Genomic DNA, 18,892 nt, shown 5'->3' with positions numbered 1-18,892 from the left:
AGTGATGACCACAGGCGAAGGGCCCGTCTACAAATATTTGAAGGTTGGCGGGTCACCGACAAGTGGGGTTTTTGTTACTCCAGCTACAGGATTAACAAGCATTAAAAATGCAATAGGTCTCGCCTTCCATTAAGTTAAAGCCATTTGCTTTGCTATACAATACCATTAGCAAAGCAAATGGCTTTAACTTGATCAAAGGCGAGACGTTTAGCATTTCCAATGCTTGTTATGTAATGCAACTGATGGTATGTAAAGCACTCTGATACCTTTCAAGTTTGCGCTATGTGCACACATGAGGTTATGTTGCTTCATATGGCAGTACTGTTGTGTTAGTGTGTCTGTGTTGGTCAGTAATGCTGTGTGTGTGTGTGCATTGTGTCAGTCAGTTATGTGTTGGTGCGCCTGTGTCAGTGTTGTGTGAACGTCTCGTTGTACTAATGATTTATAGGTTTTGGTTTGAGTGATGCTGTGTATCATGTGTAGATCTTTGAGCATGTGTTTCAGTGATGGTGTGTTTGTTGTGGGTCTCTCTATGTGCACCAAAGAGTTTGTTGGGGTGTCTGTCATCTTTTGTGTGTTGTGTAGCGCTGCATGGCACTACTGCTGTGTTTTAAGGTGTCTACATTGCTGAGTAATGCTGTGTGTGGGAGCGTGTTGCCACTGACAAATACGTTGTGTGTTGGTGTACCTGTCTCAGTGTTGTGTGACTTGAAGGTGAAGTGGATGCAGCGGTGGTCGGTCCAGTGGAGTTCGGTGGTATGGTTGAAGGAGACGTGGAGGCTTGCGTAGAAGATGGGGTCAAGCGTGTGACTGGCGGAGTGGGTGGGTGTTGTGACGAGTTGTTATTTTTGTAAATATTTGAGTCAGAGGTTGGCCAGGTTGGCGATCACGGTGGTGGAGTTGGTGTCGTCATTGTTCTCGAGGTGGAAGTTCAGGTCCCCGAGGAGGATGTAGTCCGTGGAGGCGAGGGCGTGTGTGCTGACGAAGTCAGCGATGGAGTCCCTGAACTGTGGTCGGGGTCCGGGCGGTCTGTAGATGAGGGTTCCTCTGAGGGTGGTGTTTGGGTCGGTGTTGATCTGGCAGTGCAGGTGTTCGGCGGTGCTGAGGGTGTCGTCGGTGTTGGTCGAGACTCTGAGAGTGTTCCTGTGGACGATGGCGATTCCTCCTCCCGCTCTGTTGGTGCGGTCCTTGCGGGTGATCTTGGAGCCTGCCGGGACTGCTATGGCTATGTCGGGTGCCAAGGCGTGGTTCAGCCAGGTCTCCGTCAGGAAGGCAACGTCTGGGGAGGTTGAGTCCAGTAGGTCCCAGAGTTCAACGGCATGTTTTCGGGTGGAGCGTGTGTTGAGAAGGATGCATCTGAGGTGGTTGGGTTCTTTCCTGGTCGGCAGCATGGTGGGGCGGATGCTTGTGAAGCTGCAGTTCCGGCAGGTGAAAGCTCCGTGGGTGAGCTTCGGGGCGGCCAGGAAGCAGGTGTGTTATCGTCCGGTGTTGAGTGCATGGAGGGTTCTGGCATCGTAGCGGTGTCGGGCATCGTGGCGTTCGTGGTGTCCAGGGTTCCTGGCGCTGGGTGCGGTCCAAGCACGGACGGGCACAGATGGGCTTGCCTTAGGTGCGTCAGCCCTCTGAGCGCGGCCGCTATGCGGCCGCGAAGCAGCTTCCATATGAGGGGATGTGGGAGGGAGGAGCAGCTGGGAGGCGGGAGCGGGGCAGCGAATGGGATTGCAGGTGGGCGGGCCGCAGGGACGCAGCAGCGGGAAAAATGGGCGGGGACCTCGGGAGAACTGGGCACAGGAACGAAAAACAAGTTTAGGCAACAAAACAAGTACAGGCACAGAGGAATGAAAACAAGTCTGGGCAAGAAAGCAAGTTAGGCACAGGGGCTGCACACGGCCAAAAGTACCCCGACACAAACCCCCAGATCACCATATCACAGATACTAAAGCAGCAAATCACTCAGCACATCACTGATATGCAGAGGCACCCTACGTGCTCAGTGTCTCTGACACACCAATACACTCACAGTGTCATGGGTACACACACGTGTAGCTACACAGCATCATTGAATCACGCTACTGAGCACACAAAGCGCCTTGTCTCACAACAGGAATAGTCACAGCCTATAATGGGATCAAAACCCTATCCTTCAAGATGGCCGCCATCTTGACAAGATGTACCAGTCCCTTTTTTATGTCTCTTAACAAGAGGCTATTTACACAATTTTTGCAAACTCAAAACACGGAAGACAGCGAGGACAGTACACAGTGTGTGAAGCATAAATGAGAAAGGGGCTCTCTCTGGGTGAGGGTAAGCAACATGCGGTCCCACCACACACATAGTGTTAAGGAGTTTATGCACAAACCTACTCAACAGCATCACTTTGTTACTTACTGTGCCGCTTCTGGAGTTGAAATGCTGGAACGCGAAGGCGCCAAACGTGATCCCGGAGACCATGGCGCTGATGGTCCCCCCTTTCATCATTTTCAGCGGCTATGAAAGACCTCGGTGCACTGCCTGTTCATCCTGCTAAGGTTTCACATGTGCTACTATCTTTCGGGGTCCCCAGGACGGCTGTGGGAGAGGTGTGCTGGCACTTGCACGTCGCATCAGTCCTGGTGGTGGCGGGCAAGTTAGAGCAGCAGGGAGGCGCCTGACAGACAAATGGCAGCAGAAGTGCTCACCAGGACGCTTGCAATACGGAAGGCTACCAAATTGCCTACTCTGTGGGGGAGTGAGCTAAAGGACATTAAATACCACATGCGTACACTCCGCTTACATGAACTGCTGAGAATCATTTTGCGTGGACACGAAGGCAAGCCTTATTTTAAAGTCTGCTTTGTTTCAGTAAAAAAAAAATACATAGTATGCTTACATACAGGGACTTTTGGTCAGCGGGCTTCAACAGTTGATCTGTTAAATTGTTTACATTTTGCTTCCCAAATTAGAGCATGGGGCAGTGGGTCATTCCATTTTAGGCATTGGCTTTCTTTCTATATAGTAACTCCACGAAAAAACAAGCGCAGTACTGCAAAGGCAGCCGTGTGTTTACTTTTGCATCCTGCTTTCACTTTAAGTGAAAGTGCAATGCGGAAATAAACATGTGGCTGACTTTGCCAAAGCTGAGTGAGGAGAAAAAAGTGCCTGGGGACAAATGAAGGAGAGTGTCACGCCGCCAGTAAAAGATCAAATCCCGGTGGGCGGGGCCAAAAGGAGACAAGGAGGGACTAAGAAGCCTCCTTTACAATGAGAAGCCTATGTTTGGCATGAAACATGACGCGAACCAATTAGAAAGATGGGCGGGGCTTCAAATCTGCCTCCGAGAGCTTTGGAATCTGTATTGAGTCCAAGAACCTCTTGTATGACGAGTGCAACGCATGCGCGCTGCTTTCGCCAGCCGAGACCTAAAAATTAGGTACTTATACACCGAGAGTGTAATGATTTACACTATGGGGCATATTTACAATTACTGGCGCATCCCTGCAAATTAGCAGGGATGCGCCAGTAATTGTGCGCCATGCCTCCGCCACCCATCATGCACCTGCATTTACAATGCAGCGCACCATGGGGCAAAAACGGCACAGATGCGTCACGCATCTGTGCCGTAAAGGTGTCGCATTGCTGGAGTTGTGTCGCATTCGCGACGCAGCTCCAGCAATGCTCTGGGGGGCCCATTCTACTAATGCTGCGTCAAGCCTTATGCCTGCTTCAAGCAGGCGCAGGGTTTTGACGTAGCATTGGCCTAAAAGTGACTGAGTGAAATCTTGTAGATTTCACTCAGCCACTTTTAAGAGGTGTTCCTGCGCCGGAACGCCCCCCCCTGCACCGGAACGCCTCCTTAAGGCGCAGGGCTTTACAACCTGACGCATCTCCGAGATGCATCACGTTGTAAATACCCCGCACCATGGCGCACCTTTTGCGCCGCCGCTGCGTCACAAATGAGGCGCAAGGGGCTTGTAAATATGCCCCTTCGTGTGTAGGTTAGAATTCCTTTTGAGTTGAAATTTGTTAATTTGTGGACTTCCATAATGCTTCCTCCCTTGTAAAATATATGGAGCGAGTTTTTTTTCTTGCGTGGCTCTAATTTAAACAAAGTTAAGAGGAAATTGAGAAAATGTCCCTATAGCTTTATCTGATGGTGAACGTGACGAGGAGGGGAACGCTTCGTTTCCAAAGAAGGATGTTGTTTCGTCTGCAATCTGATGCCCGCAGGTGCTCCCTGGCGGTGGAAACCCACACATGGAACCTTTGCTTAAATCTAGCTTTGCATATCACAGGAATGTTTGATGTGTAATATGTTGGTTTAAAAAGGTCTTCGTTTTGACATTTGAGTGCCCTTTTCCGGAGCCTAAGGGCATGTTCTTTCACGCTTAGGGAGAATGTATTACATCATTTCCTTGCACTTCTCCAAACTGCCCATACAAAAGAAAGTGTTTTAAATGTGTATTTTAGATTGTATCTGTTCGTGACGCGGCAGTGGAACCTTTTCCACGGAGGATCTCCCTTTGTACACGTAATCCGCATCCCTCCACATTGCTTCACAACACAAAACACAAATTAGCTGCTGGCCTAAAGTCAGCCTTCCTGCTACTCCGATAAGAGTAAACATATATACTCTACAGATGTCGCACAACTGGTTTCAGGGCATCTGAGGGGAGGGCGTGTATTTTATTTATTTTACAAGTTTTTCTCAAGTTCTCTGCAAATCTTTTTTGTGCTTTATCTGGAAATAACACGATCATCCAATCATGCGTTGTCGAGTGTTTTCTTGCACACTGATATATCTGCACAGCTACTTAGTGCAATTCATTGCTCACAATAATCCAGGCCATGGATGGAAATGACTTTTGGGACATGCCTAACAAGCATTGGCAAATCCAATAGGTCATGCCTATTAGGGGGTATTGGCTTTGGCGATGTGTTATAGATAAATTGTACAACAGCATGGTTGTGCAGCATGGCTAAAAGTAACTTAGAAAGTGGTCATAGTGCTTTGTTTTCTTGTCGGGGTGGGCAACACGTAGAACGAGAAGGAAGGTGCGAACAGGTAACATGGACAACGGGAAGGTCAGAGGGAACAGCAACAGGACGTTAAAAAAAGCGATATAATGCCTGTGTGACTGCTTTTCAGCATGGGCAAAAGTTAGTGGGGTGGGGATTAGGGTATATTGTAGTGTGGTCAGTTGGGGTGGGATAGATTGGAGTGGTGTGGAGAGGGGTAGATTTAGCAGAGTAGACTGGAGAAGGATGGAGTGGAGTAGATTGGAGTGGGGTATACCGGGGGTAGATTGGAGTGGGGTAGAAAGGAGTGGAGTGGGTAGACTGGGAGAGAGTAGGGTAGATTGGTGTAGAGTTGGAAAAAAGTGGATTGGGGTAGATTGGAGTAGCTTGGGGTGGGTAGTTTGTATAGAGTTGAGTGAGGTAGGGTGGAGTGGAGTAGGTTGGAGTGGAGCAGGAAAGACTGGGGTGGGTTAGACTGGGCTAAATTGGAGAGGGTTAGATTGGGGTAGAATGGGGTAGATTGGAGTAGCTTGGGGTGGGTAGATTGTATAGAGTTGAGTGAGGTGGGGTGGAGTGGAGTAGGTTGGAGTGGAGCAGGGAAGACTGGGGTGGGTTAGACTGGGCAAAATTGGAGAGGGGTACATTGGAGTATACTGGGGTAGCTTGGGGTGGGTAGATTGTATAGAGTTGAGCGGGACAGACTGGGGTGGATTGTAGTGGGGTAGGTTGGAGTGGAGCGGGGTAGACTGGGGTGGGTTAGACTGGGCTAAATTAGAGTGGGGTAGATTGGGGCAGACCTGGCTAGATGGTAGTAGACTTGAGTGGGGTAGAGCTAAGAGGGGTAGATTTGAGTAGATTAGGGTAAATAGGGTAGATTGGAGTTCGGTGTAGATTGGGTAGACTGTATTGGAGAGGGTAGATTGTGTTAGAATTGAGTGCAGAGTGGTGGAGTGAAGTAGGTTAGATTGGAGTGGGGTATATTTGGTGGAGTGTAGTAAATTGGGGTGGAGTGGGGTAGACTGGGGTAGGTTAGATTGCAGTGGAGTAAACTGGGGTACACTGAAGTGGGGGAAACTGGGGTATATTGGAGATTGGCGGCAGAGTAGAGTGGGGTGGGGTAGAGCGGTGTAGGGTACATTGGAGTAGGGTAGATTGCGGTAGGGTAAATGGGAGTGGGGTATATTGGAAAGGGGGGTTGGGGAAAAGTGGAGTAGGGTAGAGAGGAGTGGGCTAGAGTGGAGTGGGGTAGAGTGCTCTAGGGTAGATTGGGGTATGGTAGATAGGAGTGGGGTATATTGGAAAGGGGGGGTTGGGGAAAAGTGGAGTGGGCTAGAGTGGAGTGGGGTAGAGTGCTCTAGGGTAGATTGGGGTAAGGTAGATTGGAGTGGGGTGTCTTGGGGTAGAGCGGAGCAGATTCAAGTGGAGTGGGTTAGACTGGAGTGGAGTAGATTGGAGTGGTGAATATTGGAGTGGATTGGGGTAGAATTGAGTGGAATGGGGGTAAGTTGCAGTAGATTGGAGTGGGTTAGATTGAGTGGGGTAGAGTGGGGTACAGTGGTATTGGGTAGATTAGAGTAGAGTACAGTGGGGTAGATTGAGGTAAATTGGGATGGGGTAGAGTGGAGTGAGGTAGATTGGAGTGGGGTTGACTGGGGTATATTGGAATGGAGAGGGGTAGATTGGAATGATGTAGATCGGTTGGAGTGGGGTGTAGTGGAGTGGAGTGTAGGTAGTTTTTTCAAAAGTCTGTGGCACACATGCAGTCACAGAGACTTCTTTAATAGTCCAAGTCATTTGTTTGTTCCTGAAAAAAACACCAAATGCCTACCTGTGCCTTCCAGTCGTCTGTTAGTAGGGGCACGGTAGGAAATGAAATGGGTGCTCTACCTTGACGAAAGTGTGACTACAGGTACAGGAGAGACCCACCCAGAACAGACCATGAGGCTATTATTGCAACCAAACTAGGTTGTTTACTCAACGACAATATTACATAATTGAGAGGTAGGTCCTCTCCTTGTACATATTCCCTTTCTATGTCTTAGGGGATTCTGAACTAATTGCGGTGTAGGGACCCAAAAAGACAGCCCTGATGAATGCCATATGCGAATAGGTCAATGAAAAGCAGAAACATATTGGCATAAATCTACCTAAACACAGAGACGCAAATCAGCCATTGAACCTGTATAGGCCTACTGTCATTACGCCCTTAGTAACCTTTTAATATATCTAGGATACCATCAGAATAAACAACGCTTTTGTGGTTTATCCTAAGATATTTTTAATCACTCAACTGGATCACAGTACTATCCAGATAAGAGAGATCTAAGAACTCCCTCAGGTGAGTCCGAGGTTGTGTCCGCCTGGGTGCTATCATCTTACCGGGGGGGGGGGACGAAGTGGCAAATGATAAAGCATGTCACATTACATGAGTGAGTCATCCTCGTCCAATTCTTGGATTTGCCTCAAAAGTTAGGAGTTAAAGTAGGTAGTGGTAGCATAGAGGTCAACACACCTCCTCCACAGGTCTTGCCAAAGGTGCACGGAGTCCTTCTATTTGGTGTTGCGCCATTCTTTGTGTTTGTGATTGCGTTGCCCCAACCTACTTTGCAAACACATAGAGCAGGGTTGGTGCAGGGGGCTGTGACGGGCACACATACAATGGAGGCTGGGAGTGAGTTATACAGGGAGCACATGGTCAACAGAGGGTGGAAAGCACCCAGACAAGTGAGGATGGGCAGAAGGGGCTGGGGCAAGCACACGGACAACGGATGGTCGGCAGGGTGCTAGGGAAAGCACACATATAATGGAGGGAGGGCTGGGGAAGCAGAGGGACAACAGACGGTGAGCATAAGGGTCAGGGTAAGCACACTGTCAACAAAGGGTGGGCGGAAGGGGCAGGCACATGAGCAATGGAGGGTGGATGGGGGGGCTGGAGAAGCAACAAGGAGAAGCACACTGACAACTAAGGGTGGGCAGAGGCGACTGAGTGAAGCACAAGCACAATGGAGAGTGTGCGAGAGGGTAATGGAGGAAGAAGACAGACTGGGGAGAAGTACATGAGAGGGTAGCTGGATAACAAACACACATTATGTCAGAGTGTTTAAACAAAAAGAAAAAATGTGTGCATGATAAAGCAAGCAGAGGAAAGACAGTAATGTGTTCATGCAGGGATGAGTCAAACACAAGAAGACAATGAAAAGTCTACAGAACTGATAAAGAAGAAGCAGGCAAATACAAATAAGTGCGACTATGAAGCCAAACAATGGTAAGTAATGGGCGGGCTCTAAACCTACTCTAATGTAACAAAATGTCTTGCAACAGCCCACGCATGCACTGAGGCGAGACCTAAAATCGTATACTTATATACCAACAGTGTAATTATGTAATATGTGTAAAGAGATGGTTAATTGTGTTCTAGCTCACCAGAGGTTGGGGACTGACAGACTGATCTAGATTGGTATTGGTTGGCAGAAAGTACTATTTACCAAAGCAGAGGCTGCCCGAAGAAATGGGAAAAGATTTGGGGGCAGTGGCAAGCTTAATGACGGCTGTGAGGGGGGTATTAGACATACCATGAGTGTCACTTATTAGTGGTGTTGTGTCCTCTCAAAGACAACTGTAAACACACTGGTTGGATTATATGTAAGACAATGGTATCACTGATGTACTGCTGTTGTGCTGTTTGCATTAAAAATATATATGTTTTAAATTGTTCTAGTTTGGGACTTCATTAATGTCTCTCTTTTTTAAAGTACATGAAGGATGCTTCATATTTAATTGTTGAACGACTAAGAAATTCTGAACATGTCTGCTTAGTTTTAACTGATGGTGAAAGTGACATGAAGTGGAAACCTGTCTTATCCAAATAAGGATTTATTTTCAGCTGCTATCTAGTGCCCTCAGATGTACAGTGCAAGTGCTCCCTGGCGGGGAACACCTACACATGAGACGTTTGCCTAACAAACATTGGCAAAGCCAATAGGTTTAGTCTATGTAAAAGATGTGGTTTAGCCATGCTGTACCCCACTGTTGCTGCTGTTCAGCATGGCTAACCAACCATTAGTGGCATGGTGTGGGGTAGATTGGGGTAGACTGGAGTGGGGTAGAGGGGAACCGGGTAGTTTGTAGTAGCGTGGATTTGCATGAAGTGAGGTAGATTAGGGTAGAATAGAGTGGGGTAGATTGTAGTGGGAAGAATGGGGTAGATTGTAGTGGGGTATAATTGGGTTGAGTGAGGTAGATTGTGGTGGGGCAGATTGTAGTGGAGTAGGGTAGATTGTAATGGAGTGGGGTAGATTGTAATGGAGTGGGGTAGATTGGAGGGGTGTGCAGAGGGGTAGATTGGGTGGGGTAAATTGGAAGGGAGAAGATTGGAGTGGGGTATATTGGGGTAGATTGGAGTTGAGTAGATTGGGTTGAGGTGAGTGGGAAGACTGGGGGAGAGTGGAATGGGGTAGATTGGGAGGGCTGGGATAGAGTGGAGTGGGGTAGATTGGTGTAGATTTGGGTAGGTAGAGTGGGGAAAGGGGAGTGGGGCAGACGGGTGGACTGGAGTGGGGCTGGTTGGAGCAGAGTGGGGTAGATTGGGGTGGGTTAAACTGAGGTAAATTGGAATGGGTTAGAGTGGAGTGGGTTAGATCGGGTAGATTGGAGTGGGATGGATTGCATTGGAGAGGGGGTAGATTGTGGCAGAATGGAGTGGAAAGTGTTGGAGTGGAGTATGTTAGATTGGAGAGGTGTAAATTGGGTGGAGTAGGGTAGACTTGAGTGGGATAGATAGCCGTGGGGTAAGTTGGGGTACATTGGACAGAGGGAGACTGGGGTATGTTGGAGACTGGGAGATTGGGATAGAGTGGAGCGTAGTAGAGCAGTTTAGAGTGGAGTAGGGTAGATTGGAGTGGGTAGCCTGGGGTAGAGTGGACTGCGGTAGACTGGAGTGGATTGGAATGATATAGAGTGTAGTGGGGTAGAACTGAGTAGAATGGGGTAGATTGGGGAGATAAATTGGAGTGGGAAATATTGGGATAGATTGGAGAGGGGAGACTGGGGTAGAGTACAGTTGGTTAGATTGGAGTGGAGTCGATTGGTGTAGAGTGGGGCACTAAATAGAACCGCTGTTGTTACCCTCCAGAGTATAAAGTTCACTTATACATAGTAAACAAATATCACCATCTACTCTTCACAAAAACTCTCAGATTTCCAATCCCACCATGGCAGCGAAGCAAAACCCTGCACACCGATCCCACACATTAGCAAGATTAGTTTCATCCAACATACAGACAAAAGGCAGCACTCACCGACCACTATTTACAGCAGTCACAAGCACAGCAACCAAAGCAGAAAGCTACATCACCACCACCACCACAAATTAAACATGAAATGTTAATTGCACTCCCACAGCACTCCCACAGCACAGTTGTGCGTACAAAAGAATATTTTTAAAACAGTATTTCAAATTTTAGCCACTGTTGGATGGGAGGAGGCAATGGAACTCTTTTTCGTGGAAGACTTTCCAAGTTGATCTAAAGTTTTATTATTGAGGAAAGTCTAATTCCGATTGCGCAGGGGAACTCTCAGTAGTGTGAATCGGTATGTTCCTATTTTAAGTATATGTGTTAACTTTAGATAGATGTAAATTAATAATCCTGCTGGTCAATGGACGAGACCTGAGCACCGTCCCAATTGACAGATGTTAAACTGATCCACTCGGATGTATGTCATTACATCGCATAAAAATACCACGCGTGCCAACGCAGGTATTACTACGCGATGTCAGTGACAAAGACATGCCATTACATTGCAAACTTTTACCACAACTATGCTTTTACCACGCATGCCATTACAATGCAATGGCATGCTTTGTAAAACTATACTCGTGGTAAAAGTTTGCTAGGTAAGTGACTCTACCCTACCCTAAACACTAATATAGTACCCCTGCACAACCCTCCCCCAACCCCCAGTCCAATCCCTACAATAACACTACACTACCCTGCACGACCCCGACACTACCCTAAAACACTACACTACACATACACTACAACACTACCCTAAACCCTAAAACACTACACTACACAAACACTACAACACTACCTTAAACCCTAAAACACTACACTACACAAACACTACAACACTACCCTAAACCCTAAAACACTACACTACTCAAACACTACAAAACTACCCTAAAACACTACACTAACACTACCCTAAACCCTAAAACACTACACTACTCAAACACTACAATACTACCCTAAACCCTAAAACACTACAACACTACCCTAAACCACTACACTACAGAAACACTACAACACTACCCTAAACCCTAAAACACTACACTGCACAAACACTACAACACTTCCCTAAACCCTAAAACACTACACTACACAAACCCTGCAACACTACCCTAAACTCTAAAACACCACCCTACACAAACCCTACAACACTACCCTAACCCCTAAAACACTACACTAGACAAACCCTACAACACTACACAAACCCTACAACACTACCCTGCACCCTAAAACACTACACTACACAAACACTACAACACTACCCTAAACCCTAAAACACTACACAAACACTACAACACTACCCTGAACCCTAAAACACTACACTACACAAACACTGCAACACTACCCTAAACCCTAAAACACTACACAAACATTACAACACTACAACAAAAGTAACCCCCACCCCAAGCGCAAACCCCCTTACCTCACTCACCTCGTGGTTCCTCTCTCCAACGTCGTCTGAGGGGCAGTGCACATCGTTGTGAAGAAACAGACTCAGTTTCTTCACAACGACGTGGATAGCCATCACATTGTAAAAGCGAATGCGATGTAATGGTATGCGTAGTAATGGATACGCGTAGTTACACCGCATGCGTTGTAACGCATGTGATGTAATGGTAGTGCGTGGTAAAATCCGCGTTGTGATTGCTGTTTCCCATTCTTTAGAGATTTCTGATTTTAACCTGGGATAAAAGAGCTTAGAAGTAGCAAAGAGATTACAATGGGATCACTTTCCATTAGATTGCAGGTAGATTTTTAAGTGAATGAAGGATTAGAAATTTGAAAATAATTGATGTATGGAAGATCAAACAAATCTTTTTATTATGATATAGGTTTTTACAATGACACCTATATATATCTTAGCTGGGCTAGGTGTTTTATCAGCATGACAAGATCAATAGCTTTTCTGAAGACTCTTTTTCTACGTGCTATTTTAGGTGTTTTGATCATTAAGGTTAAAAATTAACTTAATGGTTGGAGTCAGTCTGAGAAGAAGAATGCAGACGTAGAATTAGGTTTATTTCCCACTGTCCCAAGCAACAAAGCCCTATATTCCTGGCTTCCTTCTAAGGGCCCAATTATGATGTCGGACGACCTCAAGGTGCCTGCCACGGGACGCATGGATCAACAGGGGGGCACCACAGGTGCCCCCGAGGCCACCATCCGTAGGCCTTGCACCCATGGGGGCCCTGCTGGGGGCCCCCAAAGTCGGATTCCCACATCCTTTCTGTGTCGGAAAGGCCGGCACGGAAAGGCTGTGGGAATCTGCCCTTGTAAGCGCTCTGGCGGGAAAAGCAGCCCTTAGGAATACAGACCCCTTCCCGAATGACAGACATGGGATCTCTGAGCCCATCATAAACCATTTGAAATTCCTGTTTGGATTAATTTCCAACCGACTCCATCCAAGTGGGTAGGTCGGAAATTAATACATACAGTAGATTACAAGGCCTTTGGAATGGCTCCAACCGAGGGTTGGAACGGTTTCCAACGGCATCGTAATCGGGCCCCAAGTGTCACAGTGAACCAGGGATCACATTTTAAAGGTGCTTGTGCCCATGCCCAGTGCTGTAGCTAGGTATGAGTTGGCAATGTGCCAGGGATTATGTGGGAAAATATGCAAATATGGGAGAAACATGCAGTTTTACTGGTCGTTAAAACCGAAACTACATGTTATCCTGCAGCCTGTCATGCAAAACTCAAAAAACCTGGTAAAATTACCCATACCACAAAAATTTGCCACAGTCAGAAGGAGGGCTTAGAGCTTTGCACTAATGTATTTTGCTGCAATGCTGATCTAAAAAGTAACAAAAAATAAATACTTTAAGGGGGGGTCTAAGGCTAATTTTAAAGACCAGCGTGAATACACAGCCCTATGAAAATCAGTGTACAACAACAAAGATATTCACGGGTCTAAACAAACATTATCCAAACCATCATAAAACATTCAACAAACCACTCTCAATATAGAGAGAAATCATATCTCTTCCTTGGATACCCATCAGTCACCAAACTTAGTAATCTTTATCTTCATCTGGGTCTCCTTATCCACAATACTCAGGGCTTAACAGGGGCTACAAACTTATTCACAGCCCGCAAAACGCCCGAGTAAGTGATCCCTACTGAGAAAATGGAATCTTACCAGATGTAAACAGATGGTGATCAAATGGGATTTTTTTTGGTGCAGTGCTAAGGTGAACAAAGTGAAAAAATGTTAAAATTGATCTATGAGAAACCTAATTTTATTGATATAACTCATAGTTCAAACTAAAAACAGTGCAAAGATAGTGTTGTTAACAAACAACTATCTAGAATCTTAACATGGTCAACATGTTTCAGCATCTAAGGTTAACTGACTCTAACCGTGCTTTCTTCAGGACCTACAACTGAATTGCTACTGCAAAGGAAAAAATTATATACCAAGAAACCTATATAATATAATGGATCTGAATGATACCACCATAGTCACCCGGTTCGCGGTGTGAACAGAAATCCTTCCTCATACAACATCCTTTGACAGACGGTGTCTATGAGAAAAAAGAACATCATATTTCAATGTGGGGTGTATAATAATCATAATAAGTATAGGTAATGTTCCTAATAGTGGCATATCTAATCAATATATGCCTACTAAGATTGCTAATTCATGGGAACCTAGCTTCAATTTCTCACCATCGGTGAACGTTGACCGAACTTAGGTCCTGAAGAAAGCATGGTTAGAGTCAGTTAACCTTAGATGCTGAAACATGTTGACCATGTTAAGATTCTAGATAGTTATTTGTTAACACTATCTTTGCACTGTTTTTAGTTTGAACTAGGAGTTACATCAATAAAGTTAGGTTTCTCATAGATCAATTTTAACATTTTTTCACTTTGTTCACCTTAGCACTGCACCAAAAAATCCCATTTGATCACCATCTGTTTACATCTGGTAAGATTCCATTTTCTCAGTAGGGATCACTTACTCGGGCGTTTTGCGGGCTGTGAGTAAGTTTGTAGCCCCTGTTAAGCCCTGAGTATTGTGGATAAGGAAACCCAGATGAAGATAAAGATCACTACATTTGGTGACTGATGGGTATCCAAGGAAGAGATAAGATTTCTCTCTATATTCAGAGTGGTTTTTTGAATGTTTTATGATGATCTAAAAAGTATACACCACATATTTTTATTATTATAATTTGATGTATTTATCTAGCACATCCTAGCCACAGAGCAGGAGCGTAATTCACATAAAGCGTATATAAACTAATATAGACACATAAACCCTGTGTAAATATATAAATATAACAGGAGTAGAAGAACAAATATACAGTGAGTATAGACTAATACAGTAAAAATAGGATTTGGTCCAGTCTGTTAAGTATAGTGTAAGAATCTAGTAACACAGTATTGAAGTAGAAATCAGGTTTATTCCAGAAAAGGATCCCATCCACAAACAGGCTGTTACACAGATCCAAGTCAGGCTCTAACTGGTCTCAGATCAGACTTGCATCTTAACATTCTCTAGCACCTGGCAACAACAAGTGCAGAACCTTAGAATGCCACATGTAGTTTTAAGAGGTGAGTTTTTAGATATTTGCAGAAGTATGGTAGTTCCTGTTTAGACGTTCTGGATTATTTGTATTTGAGGATTTCAAAGATCCATGTTTCTCTGTTCTTTTTGTTCCGTTGCTCACCCATGAGCTTTAGTTTCTCCTTCAGGCAGAAGGGTAGTCCTTTATGGATTGTTTTGTAGGTTGTGCATGTCATCTTGAAATCCATCCTTGCCTCGTGGGGAAGCCAGGAGAAAATGTTTTTGCTCCAGGGGTGATGTGAGATCATCTGATGTTGTTCATTAGTCTTTGTAGAGCTACCGTGACCTACTGATTGTACCCGGAGCCAGTAGAGCTATCTGGCAATGAAAGGTCAAACTAAGCTCTACTGTTGGCTGAATGCTGTGGCATGAAATAATACAATTATTATATGTGTTTAAAGAAAAATGGTGTGGCACGTCATGTATTATTTCGGTAGCATGATATTTTCACGTACTTCGGTACTGCTCCTTGAAAAAAACGAAAACTATCCATATTTAGCTGATGTCCTAAATGTTATTTACCAATGGTTTATTATTTTGTCTTAAATAAAAACACAGGAACATAGTTTTTCAATAAAGCTCTTGCTAAGACCTTGCCTCCAAAAAGAGTAATTTATTTAGTGTAAGACTTAACATTTTGTAAGTTGTATTTTTTCATTCAGTCCGTGCCTGCTGTTTTTGTTTTTTGTTCAATAAGTTTATTAGTTTTTAAGAAGAATATAAATAGTTAAATACAATAAAAAGTGATACAAATGATGAAAAGTCAAGAAGAATAACATATCTTTTGGTCTAGTCACAAATAAGTCTTCTTAAATATTACATTTGGATAATATGAAAGAAATAAGGGTTATGCAAAGGAACTTTCTGTTTTTTTAAATCTATTTCCAGGAAACTGGTGTAAAGTTTATTGTGTCTTCACACTGCAGGAAACCTGGAACCACACATTTCCAACATGAAACAGTCTGATAAAAAAGCATGTATGCTATATATTTATTGAGCAGGTGTCCCAGTGGGACTCTAACCAAGATACAAAATCTAAGACAGGAAGGCAGATGTAAAATATAAGGGGATCCTCAAATTTCTAATTGCTAAGTTGGAAAAAACTGCAGGCAACATCTGTGACAACAATTGTTGAAGTGAAAATAAAAATATAACAAGTAACAAGTAGAACATAAATCCGATACAGGAAACAGCTTACATATGTAACATTGTTTGTTCTCTCCTATCTGTTCCACCATAATATTTAGGGCCTGATTACGAGTCTCGCTGTCCCATGACCTTATATTTAAGAATTAGGAGGAACCCCCTTCTATCCAAAGGAATAGGGTAGAATATAAAAATATCACAAAAAGTTGTATTCTTTGGAAAAAGAATCACCTATTAGATCAATCTGTTCCACTCATCCTTAGTCACTCATACCATCCGCATTCATTGGAAGTGGGACCATATACTCCTAATAGATTATCCTGACAACAGCAGATGTAGAAAGGTACTAAATCAATTTATTGATAAAAATTAGTTAAAAAATACATATAGTATAAAAAACAGTTATACATCAAATCATTTATATTTAATATTCAACTATGTCAAAGTCATAAGACTGGCCTAATTACATGTTATAAAAACCAACGATAAAAGATAGAATTAATAAGCGAGAGAGTACATAACATAAGACACACTATCCTATGTCATCAGTGGCATACACATCCGTAAGAAAAAAACTTTTACAGCATAGTGTCAGGTATTGTCCAATTTATGAACTCTTTGGTCTAGCCACTAAACAGATTAGGTATTTTTAGTAAAGCATAAACGCATTTCGATGGACTCCTATATCGCCATCTTTATCAACACAAGAAATTTTGTAATGTATGTAATGTATGTATACTTGTAAAGCGCACTGTTACCTCGTTACGTGGCGTCCTGCCATTGTATTCCGCTGGGGAACCCGTCCTAGCTTTCCCTGTGAGAGAGCACCCCCAAGGTGAAGCCAGGCATCCCCGGCGCTGCTGGGGCCGTTGTGGAGATTAAGCAAGCTATTGCCCAGAGTTGCAGAGTGGGACCCATGGTTAGCGTAGGCACCTAGGTGAGAATTATCGAGTCCGCGGACATTGACCCAAGACCCTGCCGCGTCGGGAATTGAACCCTGGTCCCAGGCCGACTTCTGCTTCAGGGTCTGCCGCTTCTAACAAATGAGCCACACTTCTCAACAGACTCTCAACAAAATAAAATAGATATGAAGATAATACACCTATAATCAATTAGAAACTTGTCAAAAAATAAAACACAAATAACAATCAATAAGACTAAAAATAAGCAATCGAAGCATATAGAACAACTTAATGTCTATTGTTCATTTATAAGCAGTTTTGTACATCATAAACAACAATTGGTCCCCGAGCAGCAAGATACAGTGAAATAGAAAAGTATATATTTTGAAAATAACAGGGAAGCAAGAAGTCACAATTATTAAGATCTACATCAATAAACTGGTTAGCATAGATGTCGGATTGGTCATATTTCCAGAAGAACAACACACTAATGCTTATATCGATAAATATACAGAACACACTTTCTACAACATTTGATATGGTCTGTATCATCAGCCATTATCAGGGATACATAATTACTTTGTTAGACAGTCATTAACATAGCCATCAACAATGCCATTTAGTAAAGCACAAGACATCAAACATATCTGACATTGATTCACAGCAGAGACTATACAGATGAGAGTGATATTTTATACATCAAAAAGGAAATGGAATTCATGATCTACATTAATCCCACACTCAACTGCACGTAACCGCAAAATCCAACGTGCCTCACACTTTCTTAGTTTTAATAACCTGTCTCCGCCATGGGCATCATTATGTACAACCTCAATACCGTAGAACTGGAAACCAAGTGATTTCTTCTGATCTGGCATGTCTTTACATGACATCCAATAGGATATCTGCAATCCAGATTTTTAATAGCACAGAAGTGTTCAGACATTCTGTCTTTTAAAGGGCGAATAGTGCTCCCCACATACATTTTCTTGCACTTACACTCAAGTATGTAGACCACATACCTGGTCAGGCAATCAATATGCTCAGCTATTTTATATCAACGTGAGTCTTTTTATTAGAAATCTTTAACCCCCTTCTTTGCAAACCTACACATGCTGCAACTGCCGCAAGCATGTGATCCAACATCTAGTTGTCTCAACCACCTTGTTTTATCCTTTGGTTGTGGAGGATAACTGGGGCTAATAATACTCTGGATAGTCTTACCCCTTCTGTATGTAATACCAGAGGACGCAGGGATATACTTAGTTAAAGCCTTGTCTGCCGTCAGCAAATGCCAATTTCTTTTCAGAATCATAAATATTTTGTGTGACCATGGGTGGTAATTGGTCACCAAACATACTTTATTTTTGTCATTTTTAGTTTGTTTATTGGAGATCTTATCCACTTGCCTATACTTTTATTCTCGCTTTAAACATTTCTTAGTGGATGTTAATAAGACAGTAAAAACAACATATGTATCTCCATTTTTTGTGATTGTAGCCCTGGGGAAGTCATTGGGTGCCCTTCGCCCAGGACGAAACACGTGTTGGCTGTTGGGCTACACTGGATGATATCAAGCCGAATGGATCATCCTGTAGAATTTGTGATATGATTGATCTGCACAAAGAAAATAAAGAACATTTTGTGTGAAGGCTTTATCTGGAGGACTTTATTGGACTGATATTCTAAAAATATATACTTTTCTATTTCACTGTATCTTGCTGCTCGGGGACCAATTATTGTTTATAATTCACTGTTTCCTGTGCTGTACAGGAGATTGTTTGGGGCACGTGGGTGGCCGTTGCCTGTGAGTTCCCTGGAGCAACTGTCATTAGTAATACCTTTCTCTTTACTCACTTATTAGTTTTGCTCAAGACATTACCCAGCCACGCCTCTCTAGCTCAGTTTTGTACATCCTTTTGTGTCCCAGGACTGCCAGACTCATGGTGTGCGGCAGTCCAGCCACCACCACACCAACCACCATGTTATAA

Source organism: Lissotriton vulgaris, chromosome 12 (assembly GCF_964263255.1).
Source record: "Lissotriton vulgaris chromosome 12, aLisVul1.2, whole genome shotgun sequence".
NCBI classification, from domain to species: Eukaryota; Metazoa; Chordata; class Amphibia; order Caudata; family Salamandridae; genus Lissotriton; species Lissotriton vulgaris.
Note: the sequence above shows the minus strand (reverse complement) of the source record.